At 41.0% G+C, this 21682-nt stretch overlaps 1 protein-coding gene across 8 annotated transcripts in view; it reads left to right on the top strand.

Moving 5' to 3' along the window:
* Positions 1 to 21682, top strand: part of Lrmda (leucine rich melanocyte differentiation associated) — a 1112503-nt gene that overhangs the window by 406758 nt on the left and 684063 nt on the right. The gene's annotated exons all lie outside the window — the stretch shown is intronic.

The following is a 21682-nucleotide window of genomic DNA, read 5'->3' on the forward strand; positions in this document are numbered from 1 at the left end:
GACATTAGCTATAGTGGATATACTTAAAATATCATGCATGTTTTCTTGCTCAATTGTATTATAATACCATTTAGGAGTTTGTTCATCTTTGTATCTTTCAAAGCAGGAGGAGAGCTTTAATTAGTGTGTGTAGAAAGAATAGCTAGAATAAAGATGCAACTTCATGCTTAAGCATAGACTCATTGGTACGTAAAATATAATACATTAATGTGTGTGGAAGTCTACATTGATTGACTGATGTTGTGATAGATATTGAAAAACTATAACTTAATACTCAGGATAGTGCAGAGTACAGATAACGTGAAAGATACGAGGCATATGAAATGTCAAGGTTTAGCGGGATCAGATTCTACCTGTAGAGAAAATAGAGCAAAAGTATCCATGAGCAGTAATGTGAGGCTATGTAAAACTGTATGGTCGGAGGATCGCTCCTCCTGCATTTCAGGAAAGAGGATGTTCTCTGTGGGCTCAAGCAGTTGGAGAGATTTTTATGCAGGAGGTAAACTTTCAGGGCATCTTTGATGGCCATTTCAAACTTTTCCAGGTTTAAAGGTCTGCTTTCAAACTGTCTCTTTTGGAGGTTTGTGTACATGACAATTGTCAGATCTTTAGCTTTAGTTGTTTGTAACAGATACAATGACACTAGTGGTGCCAGTTTGAGGCTACTCCAGATATGCTTATCAGACACGTTTCTTCTGCAGTTTCTGACGTAACTTGGGACTCACGTTGATTTCAGGGCTTGAATTCTGAGTTTCTTAGTAAACTACGGCCCCTGGGTGCATACAGACTAGAACCTTAGCAAACACTCCAGCAATTCCAGTGAAGATTTCCTGGTTTTCACTCATCTTTAAAATTGAACTGGGGGTGCAAGCCAGGGCTTCGTGCATGCTAGGTAAGGATTCTACCACTGAGATACATCCTTAATCCTTTTATTTTAAGATAAGATCTTGCTAAACTCAGACTGGGCTCCGATTTACAGTCCTCCTGCCTCAGTTTCTTGAATGACGGGTTATATGTGTGCATCACCATGTCTGGCTCTTCTAACCATTTCTTGTCTGTGTCTGCAAAGGGTTAGCTTCTTTATTTTTGAGTAGATAAGTCTAAAACCCTTTTTGTACCTAATCCCAATCTTACTGTTCTGCAATAATATTGAAATAGTTTTAGAGTCCAGTAAATGAAATGTATATCAATATTGGGCTGGGGAGATAGCTCAGTGGACTAAGTACCTGCCTGGCAAGCACAAGGACCTGGGTACAATGTACTGTATGCCATGCTGGCCCTGCCCTGGGCACACCATGCCAATCACTGACACTGGGTGGGATGGCACATGCCTGTAATCCCAGTGCTAGGGAGGCTGAAATAGGAGGATCATTATGAGTCCAAACTCCTGTACCAAATACATAAAGTAAAAAAATTTAGAAAAATCTCTGTCTGTCTGTCTGTCTGTCTGTCTGTCTGTCTCACAGTGACTGAAGGGACACTTTAAAGATCATGAACAGGCAAAGCAACTAATTGTGGTAACTGTAACATTCTCTTTTTCAAGTATCTATAATATCATAAAAAGGGAGAAAAATCAGAAACCACAGTGGTTAAAACTAGTGACATAGCAGGGCGGTTTTATCGAATCTCTGATGTGATTATTTCATTTGTAAAGTGCTTTGCAATGCATGCTGAGTCAAATGCAATACAAATACTAATATAATATTCAGCACTGCAAATATAAAGGGTAATGTATTGTCTTCTCATGTGGAATTTAAACTGATTTCCAATGATTCTGAATATTTAATAGAGAAAATATGTCATTTATTTTTGCTTTTTATTCTTTTAATTAAATGATCAGAATAAAAGCAATCACTTGGGAATAAATTCTGAAAGATTCTTTCTTAATATAGCAGAATTCCTCTGCCATCTCAACTCCTGGATTCTAGTGGGATTGACCTACTTTGTGTAGGTCATTCCTGCTGCTGGGTTAGGTTTTCCAGAGGTGAAAAAGTCAGATTTTTAAAATTTAGTTGAAGTTTCTGATCATCTAAATATTGCTTTCTTTGTCAAAACTAAGCCATGACTTTGGCTTTCTTCTGCAGGCTTGGGAAGAGGTAGTCAGTTCAATCACTATTTATTTCCTACTCCGTGATCTATGCATTTTTGGTAACACAAGAGCATTTATCCATCTTGTGCCTAGTTATTAGTTGGCTCTTCTGCCAGCAGAGAGGAAGGCATGTATTTGAAGACTAGACTGTATGACATAAATCCTGAGTGGTAGGCGGTGAGCTGAGGGCACATCATTGCCAGCCCAGGATTCCAATGGTGAGCTGGCGTCACTGGCATGACGTGTGACAGTCCAACCCCAAAGACACCAGGCTCTCAGCTCTCCCAGCAGGTCCTCCACAGGTCCACTGCTGGTGGCTGGAGAAAGCCAACATATGGTAGGCTGAAGGTTTGGGGGGGAGTCAAAGGGAAGGCACAAAAATTCCTCCAGGCCTATCCTTCACTTAGCTTTTTATTTTTAACAAATGAAAAATACGGAGAGCAGTTGTCATTTGTTAAAGTGTAGCAGAAAGAGCGAAACAGGCCAGTGGAGGCTTCATCAAGAACGTTCATTCAGGATGATGAATGTGGCTAAACACACATTTGTTCGTAAAACTTGCAGAGTGGCTGAGCATCATTAAGCATGAGAAATAGGTGCAGCGTGCTGAGAAGAGAGTGGAGCAAACAGATGTTGTGAATTTTCACAGGCATCCTTCATCCACCAGTCCATCATTAATATAGTTGAAGGTGATCCTTTCTTTTTATTTAATAAGCACAAACAAAGTGCATGTGCTGTGATTCTGCTGAATACACGTCTTTTGCCTGCAGAAGGGCTGGTAAAGATAGGGAGGACGTGTAGACAAACCAGTTTCTTGTGTGCCCACAACATGATATCAGCCTTGGGGCTACAGCAAGAGCAGGATACCTCTTATTTTTCTCTTTCACTCATCCTGCAGTTGCCTTAACTGCCTCATCATTCTCTTTGCTTCCCAGAAGATCATCTGGGTCTGCAGTACAATGAACAACTTTATGACTTTTGACCTTAATACCTTTCAGTTCTCCTCCTTAAGATGTCTTCAATGTCTATGTCTTAGCTCCCTTCTGATTTCATTTTCTTAATAGCCATCCAACTTCCATAATAACCCATAAAAATTTGTTCTTTGACATTAGTTGGCCAGAAAATACTTTTTCCTATGGCAAAAGTTCATCAACTCTATACATATCATCCGGTTCTACTTCTTTCCCTTCCTTCTCTCCCCTTTTACTTCATGGCCTTGGAAAGCATAAGAGAAAGTTCAGAGCTACTGGCTTTCCTACAGTCTGCATAGTCCAGGATACTGGCCATGGCCCTTCGGCTCCTTGTCCCCTGCCAACAAATAAAGAGCCCTCTCTTTTGTAACCTCATTTTCCTAATCTGTTTCATGAAAATGTTAATTTTATTTTTGCTCCCTCCAGAGCTGGTCCAATGGAAGCATTTTGTGGATCTCTCAAAAGCACTCTGCAATTATAATAAATGTTGAGTTATGATGAACTGAGCGATGTGTTTGATTTGTACAGTATTGACTCCAGAGCTGTCACTTTCTTAAACCCTGTGATATGCTTGCCTTGAGTTCCATATTTACTGCCAGAGACTTTGGATTATGAAGCTGCATTTCTTTCGTTGTGGCTTGGCTCTATACACAAGCTTGTACATGTGTGCACATATTTGTATGTGTTTACTCATATTCACACCATGGGAGGAGAATAAAGCAAAAAAAAAAAATTAACCAAGTCATAAACCAACTAACAAACAACAACCAAGAAACTAATGCTACTCTAATCCAGTTCTCACGGTATTTCACTGTCTTGCTATTGATGAACTAAGAACAAAATAACCTACAGTCATTTGTAGTTTGTAGTTTATCCTTTCTGCATATAAAAGATGCTCTATGAAGACCTTGAATACCTTAATACAGGAGTGAGGAACTCTGTAGGAAATAATTGCAGAAGTCATAATAGTTACTAGTAGCCTCTATTTACTGCATTTGCTTCTGTACCCATTGACAGCTGCTTGTATCTGCCTTGAATTGGTGTGTTGAGTTTAAGTGCTGAGTGGTGTGTGCTCTGGTTTAGCCTCTCTGCTGTCCGAGTGGCCCACCCGTGTTGCAAGTGCTGGGATCCCTACTTACCAGCATCATCAGATTCCCTGCAGCTCTTGGAATCATAGTCAGCAGAGGTCAGGGAACAGTGTTTTGCACTAGTTAGAAGTCCTCTATGAACCGGAACACTAGTTGCTTAACAACAAGTGCCCCTCATTTCTTAGAGGAAATGCTGTTGGTTCCTGATGCTTTGCTGACAAGAGAAAATAATACTACGGACATGGCAGATGAGGTTGATCGTCTCCTTCCTGGGAGCTCTAACTCAAGTGAGGCATGCGCATCCTTGGAAGCACCGACTAGCTCTAGATTGCTGTAGTTTAATACGGAGTGTGAATGTAACCTGAATTTTGGGACACTGTTTCATCTGTGTGATGAAACACTTCACTTCAGAAGGACACGTACATTTGTGCTCAAGCCAGTCCTGGGAGCCTGGGTTCCTGGGTCATGGCCACATCCTGCCACCCAAATTTTTGTTGTTGTCTTCTCGGTGGTTATTCATAGTACAAGATGCAGACATGATATCCTGCCCACAAACACTATTAATACAAATCTTTCTATTCATTAAATTAAGAGAAAGTAGATGTATATCTCTCCTATTTTGAATATACAGATGCAAAATGGTCCTTCATTTGTATCCCCTTTTTTTTTATTTAGTTTTGTCAGAGATGGGTATTCCGTTGTTATTTAAATATTGTAGGTGCGTGAATTCAGCAAAATATTCCAATATAGTCCTGTAGTCCATAATAGTAGTTATCCGTGGTACTGGCAATGTCAGAAGTTGTTGACTTGAGCCTTTTACAGCTCAGCATATTAATATGGCTTTACTTTTTATACTTCATTTTTATACTTTTCTGCTGGATGGTTAAGACTAAGATAAGACAAGACCTGTATAACAAGAAATGTAACTTTTGTATCTGACAAGGTCAGTCAAATCCCCTGAGGACTTAGCCTGAAACCCTGTACCGCGCTTTGTAGATTCTTGGTCAGTGTCAGCCATGTGGATGAGTCACGGCCATTGCTTGGCCAATGTGCTCTCTGTGAAAGCCTGAGAGAATGTTTTCTCTCCAGGTGACTCTCCTTAGGCACACTCTACATCATCCATCGCTTTCCTCTGTGGCCCCATAATCTCTTTGATCAGAAAATTTCTGCCACCCAAATTTTGAGAACTCTGCAGTTCCTTGTAGCTGCTTGGATACTTGGCCAAATGAACAGGGAGGCAGATATGGATGCAATTTATCCCAGCACTTAATAATCTTTATGCCACAAAGGCTTACTCAGGAACAACACTTGACAGCGACTTGTGCTGTAGGTCAAGTGACTGCAGTTCAAAATGCAAGCAAGACACCAGTGTTAGAACTGAAGGAAGTGGAGGCTGACCCTGGCACTCTTGGGTAAACTATGTGGTGTAAGAAGAAATTTGTTCATCGTAATCCATGGCCATCTCTGCTAGTGTCTCTGTGGTGGTGATGGTCTGGTTGTTCCAGAGCAGATAGTGGTCTGCACCCCATGACCAGCCCAGCCGGGCCCCATCACAGCTTCAGTGGCTGTAGGACAGCTATTCCCAGTCCTGAAGATTCGGGGCTCATGTTGTCCTGGTGTTTTCACTGCGAGGTGGAGGGGACGAAATCAAACTCACAGATTGTTTAAAAGGTTAAATTGAAAATTCCCACATGATTTCTAGACCTTTTTCTATATGGGCACCATAAGAACAATTGAAATTCGTGAGTTATCAGGGAAAATTGATCTTGTTCTAAATCAGGGGTTGGCAAACTCTGATCTGATGCTTCTTTTCATATGCACATGAGCCAAAAGTGGCTTTTGCATTCTTACATAGCTGAAAAATAATCAAAAGAAGAATCAGACTTTGTGACAGGTAAAAATTACATGAAATTTAAATTTCAGTGTCCATAAATAAATCTCATTCTTCTCATCATTAAGCCTGTGTTACCAAAAATTATCCTTATTACAATATTTTTATAAGTAAAAATTACCCAGAAAAAATTTTTGTTTTTCTCTTGTTAGTCTCTACAAAACATCCTTGATTGTACTGCTTGGCCTACATTGTTTAGAGTATTTACTATCTAGTTCTTTATAAAATGTGCTCGCTGACCCCAATCTAAGTTACTTTATAGTCTTACTAGACGAGCAGCTTTCAAACTGTGGGTCACAATCCATTAATTTTTGAAGAAGCTAATTTAGAGAGTCGCAAATAACATCTTATAAATAAATGAAGTGAGGCAAAATAAAAGAACTGGAAATACCAAAGTGCTTTGCGCATGGTAAGGTTGAGAGTTTCAGAAAGGTATGGATGTGTCCGTGGATGTGTTGGGTCACCATGTCAAATACTGAGCAGATCCTGGTGAAAAGAGGTGGCAAGCCAAGGTGCAGGACTGTGGGATCTGTGAGCACACAAGGCTTGTCCTTTTCCTCACTGCTATCTTAGGCCTGACAAAATTCCTAGGAAAACATGGAGTTTCACAATGTTTTGTAGAGATGAATGTGTTCAAGGAAGAACTGTGGCATGATAGTTCTTCTGGTATGAAGAAACAGTATAGTTCTAGCTCCTAGATAAACTCTGAGCATATCTTTATGATTCAACTCAATGCATGCCATTTTCTGAATTAAGGAGAGACACACTGTTGAGTGCACAAATAGTCTTTGTTACAGAGCGCATCACACGGGAAGCTGAGTTGGAGCCCCTGTAAATACCAGATAGGTCATGTGGTGAGTGTGGCACTAGTGGTACTAGAGGAGTATAAGCACTAGCCTGAGGTGGCGGGGTGGGGGGTGTCTTGTGTTCTTTGTTGGCTCAGGTCTGGTGGGAAACTTGGATTAATTTCCTGTTTCATTTGCCAAATTCTCTGCACCCAGGTTAAGTGAGGATGATAAAAATGAGGATTTTTTTTTTGGGGGGGGGCCTGGCTCAGAATACCTTCAGGGCAGATATGGCAGGCTTGAGTTGTGGGGATCGAACCCCACCAACCTGAGCCTGACTGCTTTGTTGAAGCAGCCACTTAAAGAACTGAGCTAAGGGGCAGGCCCCCTAGAATGATAAAAATGATCATCACATACTTCAACTATGAGGGTCAAAAGAAGGAATGTATAGGATATAGCTTTGAAAAATGTAAACTGCCACCCAATGGCAGGACTTATCATTACCTATTAAAATAATTGTATCAAAATCCTCCAGTGTGGGTTGGGGAGACAGATCTGGCAAGTGCAAGGACCCGGGTCAATCCCAGTAACTGCATGCTGTGCCGGCCCCAAAACCGGGTATTGTGGTACTTGACTGTAAACCCAGGTCTGAGGAGGCTGAGACAGGAGGATCACTGTGAGTCTGAGCTGCATAGTGAGACCCTGTGCCAAATAAATAAAGAAACAAATAAATAAAAATAAAAAATAGATTTAAAAATATGTTTGGAAAAAAGAAAATTCCTCCTGTGGGCCAGGATGGTAAAAAATAGAAATTCAAAGCCTCACAGATCTTGTGGTTAAATTGATAAAGTCCTTAAAATAAGGCAAAGGCAGAAGTGATGTCTTAAGGCCATGTGCACCCTGCCCTGGGAAGTGCTCAGGTTCTCCCCAGTGAGGAAAATGCCCTGGTGGGCAGTGGGGAGGGGAGCTGAAGCAGGAAGCATGTGAATCTCCAATGGAGGCAAGGCCAGGTCTGGCAGTGACAGTGGCAGCAGGAAGGGGAAGCCCCTGTGGCTGGAAAAGTCCCCTCTGAGTGAGCAAGTCCCTGGGCTAATTGGTGCATTACTCTCTGTGATGGGCCTGATGGTGCTGAGATAACGAAATGAAAAATCAAATGAGAAATGGAACCCGGGAGTCTAAAAAGTTAGTAAATTTTGACATTAGAAATATAATCAAATTTCACCAGTGCTTTTCTGTTGTGACAGCCAAATCTATCCGTGTCAGAGCAAGGGCCTATGGTATGTGGTTTCATGTGGCTTTTCTTCCCCCTTCCTCTTTTCCTTTTGCAAAATCAGCATTAGGCTATTTGGAGGACAGGCAAGAACTATTATGTTAAATTGTGCTACCTACAACTTAAGCTTCTGTCTTTGCTAAAGCTGCCAGTTTTTATAAACAACAGAAGACAGAAAGGGTTTACTAAGAATAATGTTGAAGCCCAAAAGAATCCTACAGCCTATAAATCTTAATAGAGGCTCTGAGATTCCAGCAGGCTGGCTGTGTCTCTTTTGCCCAGGCTCACTCCATCTTGGCTCCCCCGTGATGTCTCCAATTTTCTCGAAACACAGGCGCACTGCCTGAAATTTACCTGTGGCACTATTTGCCTACAAACAGGAATACATGCATATAGCCTATGCAAATCAATAAAAGCACGTCAGGACCCCTTAGATCGCACCACTCTCCTAAAATGCAATTTATCTTGCTGCAAATGAGAGTAAGGGACTAGGTAACAAATAGCGTCTGATCATTTAACTAGCACCTGTTGTCAATGCCTTTGAAAACTGCATTTTTCATTTGACGTCCAGTAAATTGCATTTTCATATATATTGAATGGAAATGTGAGTTGGGGTGTACATATGCAGCTTTTATGAATTTTATGAACAATGGATATTTTAGAGCTGTATGTTTAAAGGGGGTCATGTCAAACACTGCAAATCTATTTATTCCTCCTGCGTTGGTTGCGAACACGCCGTACTTTTCTTACAGCTAAGTATTAAAGTACAGCAACGCTGAAAGTATAATTATAACATTCAAGTTAGGTGAAGGACAATTACTATAATTTTTGTATAAAATTGAATATAACTTAAATGTGTAAATGTGAAATATTATTTTTGAAAAAAAAGTTTCTCGGGGGAAAACTGCTTTTGGTAAATTACATTTTTTTTCAGTCAATCCCTTTGTTGGCTTAAATTATGAGCTGTAGGGTTTTTTAATGCAATATTTTGTTTGCAGATGGGTGGCTGTTGCACAAATTCAACAACACTTAGGCTTATCAGCAACAATGGTTTTCACATTAGTGAGCATGGTTTGGCAATATTATTTGACATCTGGAACAAGCTATATTATACCAGACATATCAAGTATAACTGAATGGATCATTTAACTGGCATTTGTTTCAAAAACTCCCCCTCTTCAGCTTTTGCCTGGCTGTCGTCAGATGCCGGCAGCGAGTCCCACATCTCCCCAGCTTCCCTGCCTTTGGCAGTCTCATACTCACTGCCCACCTTCAATTGGACATTTTGTGACAGTGGCAACAAGGCCACACTCTTGCTTCTCATTTTTGGAGAATGTCATCATGCCGAGCAGTGATGGAGGCCGGAAGCTCTGTGACCATTTCACCAGGAACCAGGCCATCAATTGCATCTGTGGGCTTTTGTTTCATTTCGGGTTTTTGATTGTGGGTCCCCTGGGATATCTACATTTTGGGAGTGAGTGTGTCACCAGGAGGTCTGCTTTGTTGGGTCTCATGTGACCTGGATAGAGAGGAGGAAGAAACACAGCGGGATCTCCTGCCTAACATCCGTAAATAAAGAGCCACATGGGGGCAGAGAGAGTAGAGGCTGAAGTAGAAAGAGGTGATAACAGCAGAATTTTTATGCTTACAGTCTCTCTTAATCTGTCTGGTTAATTTCCCTCAGCAATTTGTGTGCATGGTCACAGTCTTGGGGACCAGCGCCCCAGTTTCACATCATTGCTGTCCCTGATGGACTTTGCTGCTCTGCTGAAGGAATTAGCACCTTAGGGTCTCAACGCTGGGATTGGAGGAGACCTCTGTGGAAACTGGTATGGAAATGCTCAGTGTGCTTTCTGAATAAGAAGATATGCATTTTCTTCTTACAGGCACTAGGGATTGAACTCAGCACCTTGCACTTGCTAGGCAGGCACTTAGGCCACTGAGCTATCTCCCCAGCCCCTGTTTATTGCTTCTGTGTGGAAGCTTTTCTCCTTTAACTCAGGAGGGTACAAACCGATGCTCCTTGGCTTACTGAATAAATTCATACCAACCATTCAAAATAATTAAAGGAAAAGAGGAGCTTACAAAGTAAAGTGAATAATGAGCTCGTTGTAAAGGGCAAAAGTCAGATAATGAGGAAAGTCAGAGATTTAACCTTGTTTTCATTGCATTTGGCAAAATTGGTTTTGTTGATACAAACAACTTGGAAGTTGAGTTTCAGGGCTAAAAAGGGCTTTATTATCTGTACTAATGTCCCTGAAAGGGGCCAGCACAGGTGGTATAATAGGAGAGAGAAGCAGCCTTCGCCTCCTTTACATTCCTGCTACACTTAGTTGAAGGTAAATTGAGAATAACAAAATAATGACAAAGGATCTACAAACTGGTACAGGGTTTCAGGCTAAATCCTGAGGGAATTTGACTGACCTTGTCAGATCCAAAAGCTACATTTCTTGTTATATAGGTCCTGCTTTAGCTTGATCTTACCCATCCAGCAGAAAAGTATAAAAATGAAGTATAAAAAGTAAAGCCATATTAATATGCTGAGCTGTAAAAGGCTCAAGTCAACAACTTCTGACATTGCCAGCCCTATGGATAATCCACTACTACTATGGACTACTGGACTATATTGGATTATTTTGCTGAATTCATGCACCTACAATATTTAATTGGCAATGGAATACCCATCTCTGACACACTAAACAAAAAAAAAGGGGATATAAATGACGGACCATTTTGTTTCTGTATATACAAAATAGGCTAGATATACATCTACTTTCTCAATTCAATGAGAAGAAAGATTTGTACTAATAGTGTTTGGACAGGATATCATGTCTGCATCTTGTACTATGAATAACCACTATGAAGACAATAATATGCAATGTATTAATTATTGAAACTGTCTTACTAAAATCGGTTTTGAAACTGTCGCATTGCTATTTCTTTCTCAATAAAATTATTTTTTTAAAAAAGAAAGAAGTGCAGGAAATATGGGGTAAGAGCAAAAACAAAAGCAACAAAACCTTGTCAAATACATCCATCAAAGAAGAATAAAATGGTTAGGAAGAAACTTGACCAAGAAAGGAGTAGACTGTTATGTTAAAGTGTCAGAACATTACAAGAAAACAAAATGGAGAAAAATATACTGTACACATGGATTGGAAAACTTCATATTGTTTAAAAAAGCAGTTCTACTCAAGCAGTCTGCAGGTTGAATATAATCCTTATCAAAATCCCAATGACTTACTTTTTTGAGGAACTAGGAAAATATCCTAAAATTCACATGGACTTTCAAGTAAATGTTTCAAATAACTCAAACAATCTTGAAACAGAAAAAGAAATTGGCGGCCTCACACTTCTTGATTTCAAAATATGTCCCCAAGCAATAGTATTGAAAATGATACACTGATATGAAAGCCAGTGGAGTTGACTAAAGAGCCCAGAAGTAGAACCTTGTGTGTATGGTCAAGTGACTTTGAGTAAGAATGCCAGGGCTACACGTGGGGAAAGAGCTGTTTGTTTAGCAAGCGGTGTTGATAGAGCTATATATTCACACTAGAAGGAAGACATGGACCCTTATCTTATGCTACATATGAAAATTAATTCAAAATGGTTTAAAAATGTAAGACGAAGACTTAAATCTCCTCCAAGAACACATAAGAGGAAAGAATTAGTGCAGTGGGTTTGGCAGTGATTTCTTATTTATGGCAGCAAAAACGCATGCGCTGAAAGCAAACTAGACCAGTGGGTCTACATCAAGTTTAGACTCTTCTGTCTATCAAAGGAAACAACCGACTGAGTGAAAGGTAATTTATGTCATGGAAGAAAACATTTGCAAATCACACACACATAAAAACCCTTCAATTTTTTTTCCCCCCAGAACCAGGGATTGAGCTCAGACCCTTGCACTTTCCAGGGAAGTGCTTATTCTACTGAGTTAACTCCCCGGCCCCCCCAATTTTAAAAAATAAGCAAAAGGTTTGAATAGCCAGTTCTCCAAATAAGCTACATGAATGACCAACAGGCTTATGGGAAGATGTTCAACAGGGTTATGGTAAGGCAAATGAAAACCAAAGCCATGCAATACTACCTCACACTTATTAATTAGCGCAACTGTTAGGTAGCCACTATTAAAAGAACAGAAAATAACTGCTATTGGTGAAGATGTGGAGAAAGTAGAGTCCTTGTGCACAACTGGAGAGAATTTAAAGTGGCACAGCTGTTTTGGAGAATAGTGTGGATAGATGTTCCTCCAAAAGTTACAGGTAGAATTATGATATGGTTCAGCGATCCCATTTCTAGGTGTGTTTCCAGAAGAATGCAAAGGTGGGTCTTAAGGAGATACTCATATACTTATATTCATTGCAGCATTTCTTACAATGGTCAGCAGGTAGAAGTAACTAAATATTTACTAGCTGATGAATGGATAAAGAAAATGTTGGGCCAGCAAGATAGCTCAGTGGACCAAAGTGCCTGCTTAGGCGAGTTTAGGCAAGCACAGGGACTGTGGTTTGATCCCCAGCACCATATGCCACACCAGCCCCATCCCCAGGGCAGGCTGAGCCAGCCAGAGTCTGGGTATAGTGGTGCTTGCCTGTAATCCCAGTGCTGGGGAGGCTGAAAGTAGGAGGATCACCTTGAGTCCGACCTGGATAGTGAAACCCTGCAACGACCGAATACATTAAAAAAGAAAAGAAAAGAAAGACGATGTGGTACTACATATAGTGAAATGCTAAGCAGTCTTAAAGAAGCAAATCTCATTCTTACATGCTGCATGGATCAACTTTAAAAGCATACTAAACTATATAAATTATATAAGTGCTAATAATAAATATATAAATCATAACATAAATGCTAATTATAAATTATATAAGTTGATCTAGTCTAGTTATACAACTTCATTTTAGTTTATTTGTGATGGAAATGATTGTGGCAGGGTGTGGACAGGGGAGGCTTCTTCACATGTGTTTTCTCCGTGATACACAGCTGAATTCGAGTATGGGTTTTCTGTGGTGCAGTAGAGTGTAGAGTGGAGGCCCGTTATTTTCTGTCTGAGTTAGCAGCTCTCTGTGCAAAGCCAGAGTTGCTTCAACAGGCCTGGGGACTCTTCCATCCCCCGCTGGGGCTGCTGCTGTGATCCCGTATTGGGCATCCAAGTCCGATACTGGTGATGAGGGTTGAACCAAGGGCCTCTGCACCGAGCTACATCCTAAGCCTTAAAAAAAAAAAAAAAAAAAAAAAGTTCTGCATTTTCCAATATGTCTCACTAAGCCACTGAATTGCTAAGACTGGCCTCAAATTTAAAATCCTCTTGCTTCAGCCTCACAGTGTTGGGGTTATAGGCATGCACCACCATGACTAATTTCTCTATGCTGGTCGACTGCCTCTTTATTGTTCATCTCTAAAGGAAAACTGGGTTCCTGAATCTTAAGGATGAGCCAACAGCATTGCAGTGTTTCTGCACTTGTCACCACACAGCACCTCTGTGATTATCATGTCTGCTCATGCTGTCTTTATTCCCTGGGGAGGGAGAGCAAAGCAGTGTGGAACAATGACCCACAGTTCCCCTCCACTAGAGTCACACCTGGCTCATATACCTTCTGTCTGAGAGGGAAAGGTGTCTCATTGTCTCTTCTGATTCCTTCTTGCCCTTATTTTGTTTACTTCTCTATCTCTGGGGCTGTCTCACGTGGGAGAATTTTCCAAGCTTCCCTGTTTTCTGGCTTCCTACTGGGTTGGACCATGAGGCCCTGACAGGAGAGTGGAAGGTAAGAGAGAGGGACACTCCTGGGTGGTGGTCCTCATCCTGCTGTCCCCCCGGTAGGTTCTCTGGTATGGGCTGAGTTTCTGCTGTGGCTTCAACTCTGATGACACATGGCCCTCCAGGGCTTTGGCTTTCATTGGCATTTTAAACCCTCCTGTTCTGTCCCTGCAGCCTGAGAGTGGCAGCAGCATCTTGCTCTTCCTTCTCCCTTGCTGTGTGTCCTGGCTGGATATCCACGTGCCTGCATTCAGCTCCCTGTCTTGTAAATGTTTGAAGCAGCTCCTGTTTTCTCTGTTTGACTCTCACTGGTGCAATTCTTCAGGCCTTCAGAAGTCCTTAGCCATTGTGTTGGAAAAACTCTTTCACTGCAGGAAAGCTGAACTGGAAACTGACAGTGCTGATTTTGGTGTGGCTTTCCATTTCAGGGTTAGGGTCAGGTACCCCCTGCTTGCTGGGTACACAGGCAGAGGTGCAAGGGACTCACAGCAGTGGGAAAACAGGCTGGCTTACTTTACTTGTCAAATGGGATGGAAATAAATACTAGAGACTCAGACTTTATTTTAGATCATGAATATGATAAACATGGTGTTTTTGTATTATAGAAATACCCGTAATCATAACTTAGCATTCCTACTCTATCCAGTTTAATAAGGTCATATTTATTATGTGATCACCTTGACAGCCTGGCATCAGGCCAGGTGTACACTAGAAAGAAAGCCCAGTGTAGACTGAGAAGAAGTCTTTAGGAATAAAAAGATTAAAAATTCATCTACAGATTACATTTATATTAGTCAGTAGCCATTTTCACATCCTGTTTGTGATTTTAAAAAGTGCAGTAGGTCATTATGAAAATTGTAAGTGATGGAACCTTGTATTTTAGCAGCCTTATAGTCCCTGTGGGAATATGTTGGAGTGGCTCCAGCAAGCAGGAAAATCTGTTAACTTCAAGAGCTGGACACTCCCATTCTGATATAGTGTTTAAATGTTGGTGTTCTTTGCCCCCTTCCCCCTTTTATTTTTTAAGCTGGCAAGAGTTCCTGGATGGGTGAGCCTCTAGTGTTTCATAGTTCTCATGTAGCACCAGCCATTCTCCGGGGAGGTAGACTCTGGACTGGGAGAATGACTATGTCGAGACACAAAAACCATCAAGTCACAGCGGATTCATAACACGGATTCATCAGATGCACGAGTGTTTGGGCTTAGAGCTAAGATCCCCCAGGTCCTGCCCTCCAGGGGCCAAGGTGCCCACTGAGAGATACAGACAATCAGGATGAGAAACAGGAACTTTGGAGCCTTAGAGAGTGGAAGAGGGGTGTCTAGATGGACTTGTGGCTGAAATTTGGAAAGATGAGAAGAATTCACTTGGTCCGAGCTCAGGTAGTAGTGTCCTGGCCAGAGGGGCCTGAGCTTTGCAGAAGTTTGGAGGCACCAGAGAATGTGCTAGCTTATGGGAAATGACACGAAAATCTTTTAAAGTTTGGTCTTTCTAGAAGTAGCATAACAGTGTTTTTAAATTTTTTTTAAACTTTGTCTGGAAGAGGCATTTTGGTAGTGGTTGTTGTTCAACATGATTGAATATGATTGGGTATTATTACTTGCTGATGGGACTTAATTTTCTCATGTTTAAATGTGATCCATTATCTTGTGTCTAGAACATATTAAAATGACTTCAAAATGAGAAGCAAAGGAACTCTGGTTATTTCAGCACAAACATACTTGTTTATTGAGCAGAGGGAAGGGCGCTGGGATATTTCAACAGTACATTTATGTGTATGCTCAAATTTCGAGATTATGGGATGAGGTCAGCTCTCGGGTTCCTCAGAACACAGAGGTAACTCAGCATTTCGTAGTATTTTTTTTTTCTTTCCTTCTGACTTCTCTTTTTCCCCCAACTCAAAATTCATCAACTTGTAATACCCCTGATACAACTCATTTATAATGCTGACCAAATTTGCTGGCTTCAGCCAGCTGTTCAGTTCTTTTTTTTTTTTTTTTTCTCATGGAAGGCCCCAAACTCTTCTCACTACTTGTTCTGAAGATAAATTAGTGACTTCTAAATAATGCAGTGAACCCTAATTCTCTTTGATTAGTAGCAAGTTAGATGATAGCGACCCATTGAAATTGGCCATCAGCATAAATAATGAGTGAATGAACTGATAAAATGCAAAGTCACCGGCCGTCATAAATCAAATGAAATCCACTTTCTCTGGAAGTCGCTGAAATTAGAAGTCCATGCTCCTATTAATTATTTTGCCTTCTGAAGACGACAGTGTTATAAATCAGCCTTGAAAGGCCCTTCACTTAGAAAGCTGAAGGAGCAAGGCTGCCTGCAAATTGCTTTGTGTACGCACCTAATTGTTTCTTAAGTAATCCACCTTTGTAGCAAGGCTTCAGGAAACAGAGAAAGGTCCCTTTGGATGAGGTCTGAGAATGTGGCTGTAGGAAGGGCCTTGAGGAGGGAGCCCCTTGTTCCTTATCTCATGCCTCATACCCCCACCAGGCAGGCCTGGGCCTGTGGGAGAGGGAGTGGCTTTTTGTGACAGGATCCAGGGGATTTGGTGGTGGGACCCTGGCTATTTCACCATATTATCTCTCAGTCTCCAGGGGTGAGAAGCCAATCTCCTTGACTGCAATGAAAACCAAGACTTAAAAAAACTAGAGAAAAACCAGAGATTGAAAAGTTTGATGTCTCAGGTTCATTTTAAGAGTTTTTGTAATCTGCATATATTAGGTGTGAAATGATATGTAATTTTTGCCAAAAGTAGGTGGGAAATTATATTCATTTAAGAGCTTATTTTGCAACAGACACTTTACAACTTTTTGCACAAAAGAGGTTAATTGTATGAGAGGAAATGTTGTAAATTAGTTTCATTTAGGACAACTGCCTATAATATTTGATATTTGGGAGCTGAGACAGCCAACTAAAAAAAAATTGTTCTCACCCTCAGATGGGCTCTCCAAAATTTGGTCCAGCTTTGAGATTTGACCCGGGATTATTAGTAAATCTAGACAGAATTGTCAAGGAAATCCTTTGTTTCCCATTGAGTATGGGAGCCCTATCTTTCATACGGAGATGAATAAACAGGTTTGTGGGGATGGAGACAAACATGCATAGGAGCAGTTCATAGGATCTAATTCTAAGGTTAGATTTGAGGTGACTGCTTTAGCTTGGGCCCTTCAGAAGGGTGGGGAGCAGACAGTGTTTTAAGGAAAAAGTATTCTTACTTTTCTCCTTTTCTAACCTTCTTACCATCTGCTGCAGGCCTGCTAGATTCCCCTGGTGACCAGTGGAGAAAATGTGAGTCCTGGCTTTGGGAAATACAAACTATTTCCCAGGTTGTAGGAAGCATAGTCTTTACTTCTTTATGTTGTGACAGTTGAGGTGTCCTGGCCTGTTGAGTCAAATACTAAAGATGGAGTGGGTGTGGTGTGTAGGACAGTTTGTCAAGTGAATGGTGAAAATCCCCATGTGTGAGTTTGCTCTGGTGTTGTGGCTAGTGACAGCTTAAATCTGTATAGCCCATTCTAAAAAAACCCTAAACTTAATGATGTATCATTGAGCATTATGTCATGAAATAGAAAGAAGCAATTATTCCCTCAGATATTGAATCCTGAGTGTAAAGATGTTCTGGGTTGTGTCCTTGAAACCAGCCAAATCTGTAATTTTGCTGCAATTCTGTGGTCCATTCACTGTTATAATTAATGTGACCTTACCCCTACCCCTTTAACTCTTCACAGAATCCACATTCTGATGATCAGTCTATATGTAATACTTGGATGGAGTTTTTGTGTTCATTGTTTCAGTTCCATAGAGATGGTGGAATATTGAAATAATCAAGGCTTTGGAAGCAGACTTTTCCCCTTGTTCCCTAGTGTGTGACCTTGGATAAATTAATTTCTCTGGGTTCCTGTATCTCTATCTATAAATTGAAGTCAGTGTGCATCCCTTGCAGGTTTGGACTGAGGAGGAAATAAAAGAGTATGTAAAGGATCTAACAGTGTGCTCAATACGTAGGTAGGTAAGCAGTCAACATTTGTTCTCTAGACTATGCCAGGATGCCTTGTGGTGGTGGAGGGCAGCAGATGCTTTGAGTGATTCTGAGCCCAACTTCAAGTTAATTCAAACAGATCAGACAGCATCAGCTTGGTGTAGCAAAGAGGAGAGGAAAAGCATTTGAAAAAGGATGGAAAAAGGTTGTCCTCTGTAAGGAAAGACCTTCCTCACCAAGACTGGTGGGAGACACCATGGAAACAGATGCAAAACATGTGCACAGGGGAATGGGAGAGGGGTTGAATGTGCTCTATGATCAAACACAGACTTGATTTAGCCTTTTTAGTGAAAGGAGCAAGAAGCTGGCCAAGGTGCAGTAGATGGCTGTGCCACTGAAGTGTAACATGACAAGGCAAGAAATCTATTAGTGCGAAAGCCTCTAGCTCTTCATCTGTGAAATGGGGACAGAAAGATTGCAGTGAGAATTAAATAAGACCATAAATATGAAGGAGCATTATAAACTGGAGAGTATAGGGTATGGGCTTGTTTTGTTTTGTTTTGTTGACACAGAACTGTAGCACCAGATGACCTAACACTAGCCTGGGATATGAAATGACCACATGAGGTGATGCTATGCAGCACCATAAGAGTCACAGGTCCTTAAAAGAATACTCATCAGTCCTCTTGTCTTGAACACTGTGGGAGGGCCCACAAGTCTGTTTTACTGGACCAATAGGGATTGGCAATTTTAAGAAACTTGTGTACTTTTATGAGATGAGCACTCCCATTTATGTTTTTAATTAGAAAGATAAATGAGGATTTATGTTTTCTCATAGTTTCTAGTACAGATGACTCCAAGGATGTCAACAAAAAATGGATATTTTCTACTCTTCTTCTTTCTCCTCCTTTATAACTCCCAGTTTTGCTTTGGCTTGCTTGCTCATTATTAGTTTTTATTTTGTAAACATCCAAAAAGATTATGGACCCTATGTGTGTGGTATTGGGGATTGAACCCATGGCCTTTGCATCAGTTCTTTGCATTGGTCTGGCTTTTGTCTCTGGTTCTTTTTTATTTTCAGATGGGTTCTAGATAAATTAAGTGGCCACAGGCTAGGCTCAAATTCATAGTCCTCCTGCCTAAACCTTCTATAGTCCTGGGATTACAAGCATGCCCCACCACATCCAACTTGAGCCATTCTTTCAAAAGCTGTTTTGGGGAAGATTCTGGTCAGAGTTCAGAAGACCAGAAAACCAATAAAGACAAAGCTTCAAAGGTTTCTTCTGGGAATAAAGACTGCATTGTTTGTTGGAGTACAGACAGTGTGCTGTGGCTTGGCAGAAAGTTTGTCTGCAATTTTCCTATGTCCAGACTTTGCCTGAGACTGAGATTAAGGATGGCAGACTAATTAATTTGGCAGAAGAAATTTCAAGGCAAGGTAGTCTAATGTTGAGATGGTGGTATGGCTATTCTTGGGGACTTTTAGCCAGGTCTATGTTAAGAATCAAAAGCAAAGGGCCCACAGGATGATTTAAAATGTTGTGAGTTTGGCCAGAAAAGAAGCACCAGTAAAGCTGTGGACTACAAAGACAGAGCTGAGGAAATATCCGTTGCTGAGGAAGAATACCAAAATACAAAAATTGGCCTGAGGGTATCACAAGAAGCAGCAAGCCTCGTGCTTTTCAGCCTCAAAACTGCAGAAGGAAAGGATTTGTTTTGAGGAGAAAGCCATAGAGTACCATGATTCACAATGGCAGCAGTGTAGAAAATTTGTCCTTCAGAAGTTGGCTCAAAGTGCCCAGTGATCCAGGCACTCATCCCCTGCAGCTCAGAAAGTGGAAATCTGAGCTACTGCTCCAGCTGGCAGAAGATTGTGGCATCATTCACATGGTGCTAGTTTTAGGTACATGCAGAATGTGAAAGTGATGGGGTTAAAAAGGCTTCCATGCTGATTTCAGAAGGCCTGCGAGGCCAGTCAGTGTGTCCTCAAGAGGGCACTGTGTGAAGCTGGAGGGTGAAGCCAATGATACAATGGAGACCATAGAAGTTTGGAAAGGCAGGAACATGGATCATCTGAGGAAAGCTGCGAGGAGGGAGCAAAGAGGGCTTAAAAGAAAAGCCATAGGAGCTACTACCACCAAAAGTGCCACAGTGATGGTGCCAGCCAAGCCCTTTGGTACTTATAGTTTGCCACAGATTGCCTTAGGTGTTGCACAGGAAACTACAGGACTTAATGTTTGCCCTGCTGGATTTTGGTCCCAATCTTCTGTGTGTCCCCGTTTACAACCTTTGGAATGAAAATGTTTATCTTGTGCCACTGAATGTTGGAGCTGTTTAACTTTGTTTTCATTTGTGCAGGACTTGCAGCTAAGACTTTACCATACATCTCAAAGGAGATTTGGGAGTTGGACTTTTTAACAATGCTGAAACTTTTAGGACTTTGGCACCTCTTATATAGGAACTAAATGCCGTTTGCATAAAGGGATATGCATAAATCTTTGGGGAGGAGTCAGGGGTGGAATGTTGTGGTTCTAATGTAATACAATGTTGATTGATGTAATGGTGGTTCTTCAGGATTGTTAAACCTGTGTTATAGTGTTCAAGTTGTGAAATGATAAGAGTAGTATATCTTTGTATCTTGAAATTAGTTTAAAGAAATATGTCTGGTTGCCAAGTTTCCAAGGGGTGGATTGTAATGGTTGTATAAATTTGAAAAGTTTAAAAGTCAAACTAAGTGACTCAGCAGGGGGCCAGGGTCCTCATTTTGCAAGCATCCTGAGCCTGTGCAAGAGGAGGGCACAGAGACAGTATGAGTACCACAGCCACCTGAGGGTGAGTAACCTGTATACAACGTAAGGGGGAGGATACGTTTGCTCTCCCTGTGTTTGCTCTCCCTGCTTTTGCTCTGCATTGCCGCCCTGAGCTGTTGCCTCTCATCCTGCTGTCCTACCTTGGTGCCTAATTGTTATGGACTGAAGCCCTCTCAAACAGTGAACTAAATAAACCTTTTCTTCCTTAATTTGGGGTGTCAGGTACTTTGTCTCAGCAGTAAGAGAAAAGTAAGAGAATATGCTTTTATTTATTGAAAATGTAATTTCAGTTACACAAGCACAGTGTTCTTCATATTAACATTGACTGCCAAAGCTCAATCCTCAGCTATCCCTTCTTCCTAATCTCTTCCACAGAGACAATTGTTTAGAAGTTTGCTGCTTTTCTGTAGCTTTCGTCTGTAACTATAAAATCTCCCATCACAGACATGTATGTATGCCTACTAAAGAAGTGACAGTACCACCTCCCTTGTTTTTCCACTGTGGTTAGATACCTTTGTGTGCCAGCACACATAGCTGTACTTACATATTTTCACTTACGTACAGTATTCTGTAGTATGTATATGCCAGAGTTTATTTGGCCCTGAGCTTTCTGGTGGGGGTTTTAGTTGTTAGCATTTTCCTTGTCATATAGTAATGCTCATCCTTGGCATAGCCCTTTTGTACTCATGTATAAATCTCTGTCTTGAGTGTATTCTAAGGGGTAGAACTGCAGAATCATCAGGTATGCCCATTTTAGATAGTAGTGGACACTCCAAGTTTGTCTTCCATAATGATGTTATCAGTAGTCCTATGTTAGTATTTCTAACATGTGTGGAAAGTAACTATTTGATCCTTTTTCCAGTATATGTTTGATATTAACACGCTTTCCAAAGTTTTGCCCTCTGCTCCGTATAACGTGGTATATCTCACTGGCATTTCTTTTTTCTTTTTTTTTTTTTTTTTTTTTTTTTTAACATTTATTTAGTGTGTGTGTGTGTGTGTGTGTGTGGCCAACTCAGCCCACCAGGGGG

The sequence above is a fragment of the Octodon degus genome, unplaced genomic scaffold (genome assembly GCF_000260255.1).
Source record: "Octodon degus isolate 3935 unplaced genomic scaffold, OctDeg1.0 scaffold00005, whole genome shotgun sequence".
NCBI classification, from domain to species: Eukaryota; Metazoa; Chordata; class Mammalia; order Rodentia; family Octodontidae; genus Octodon; species Octodon degus.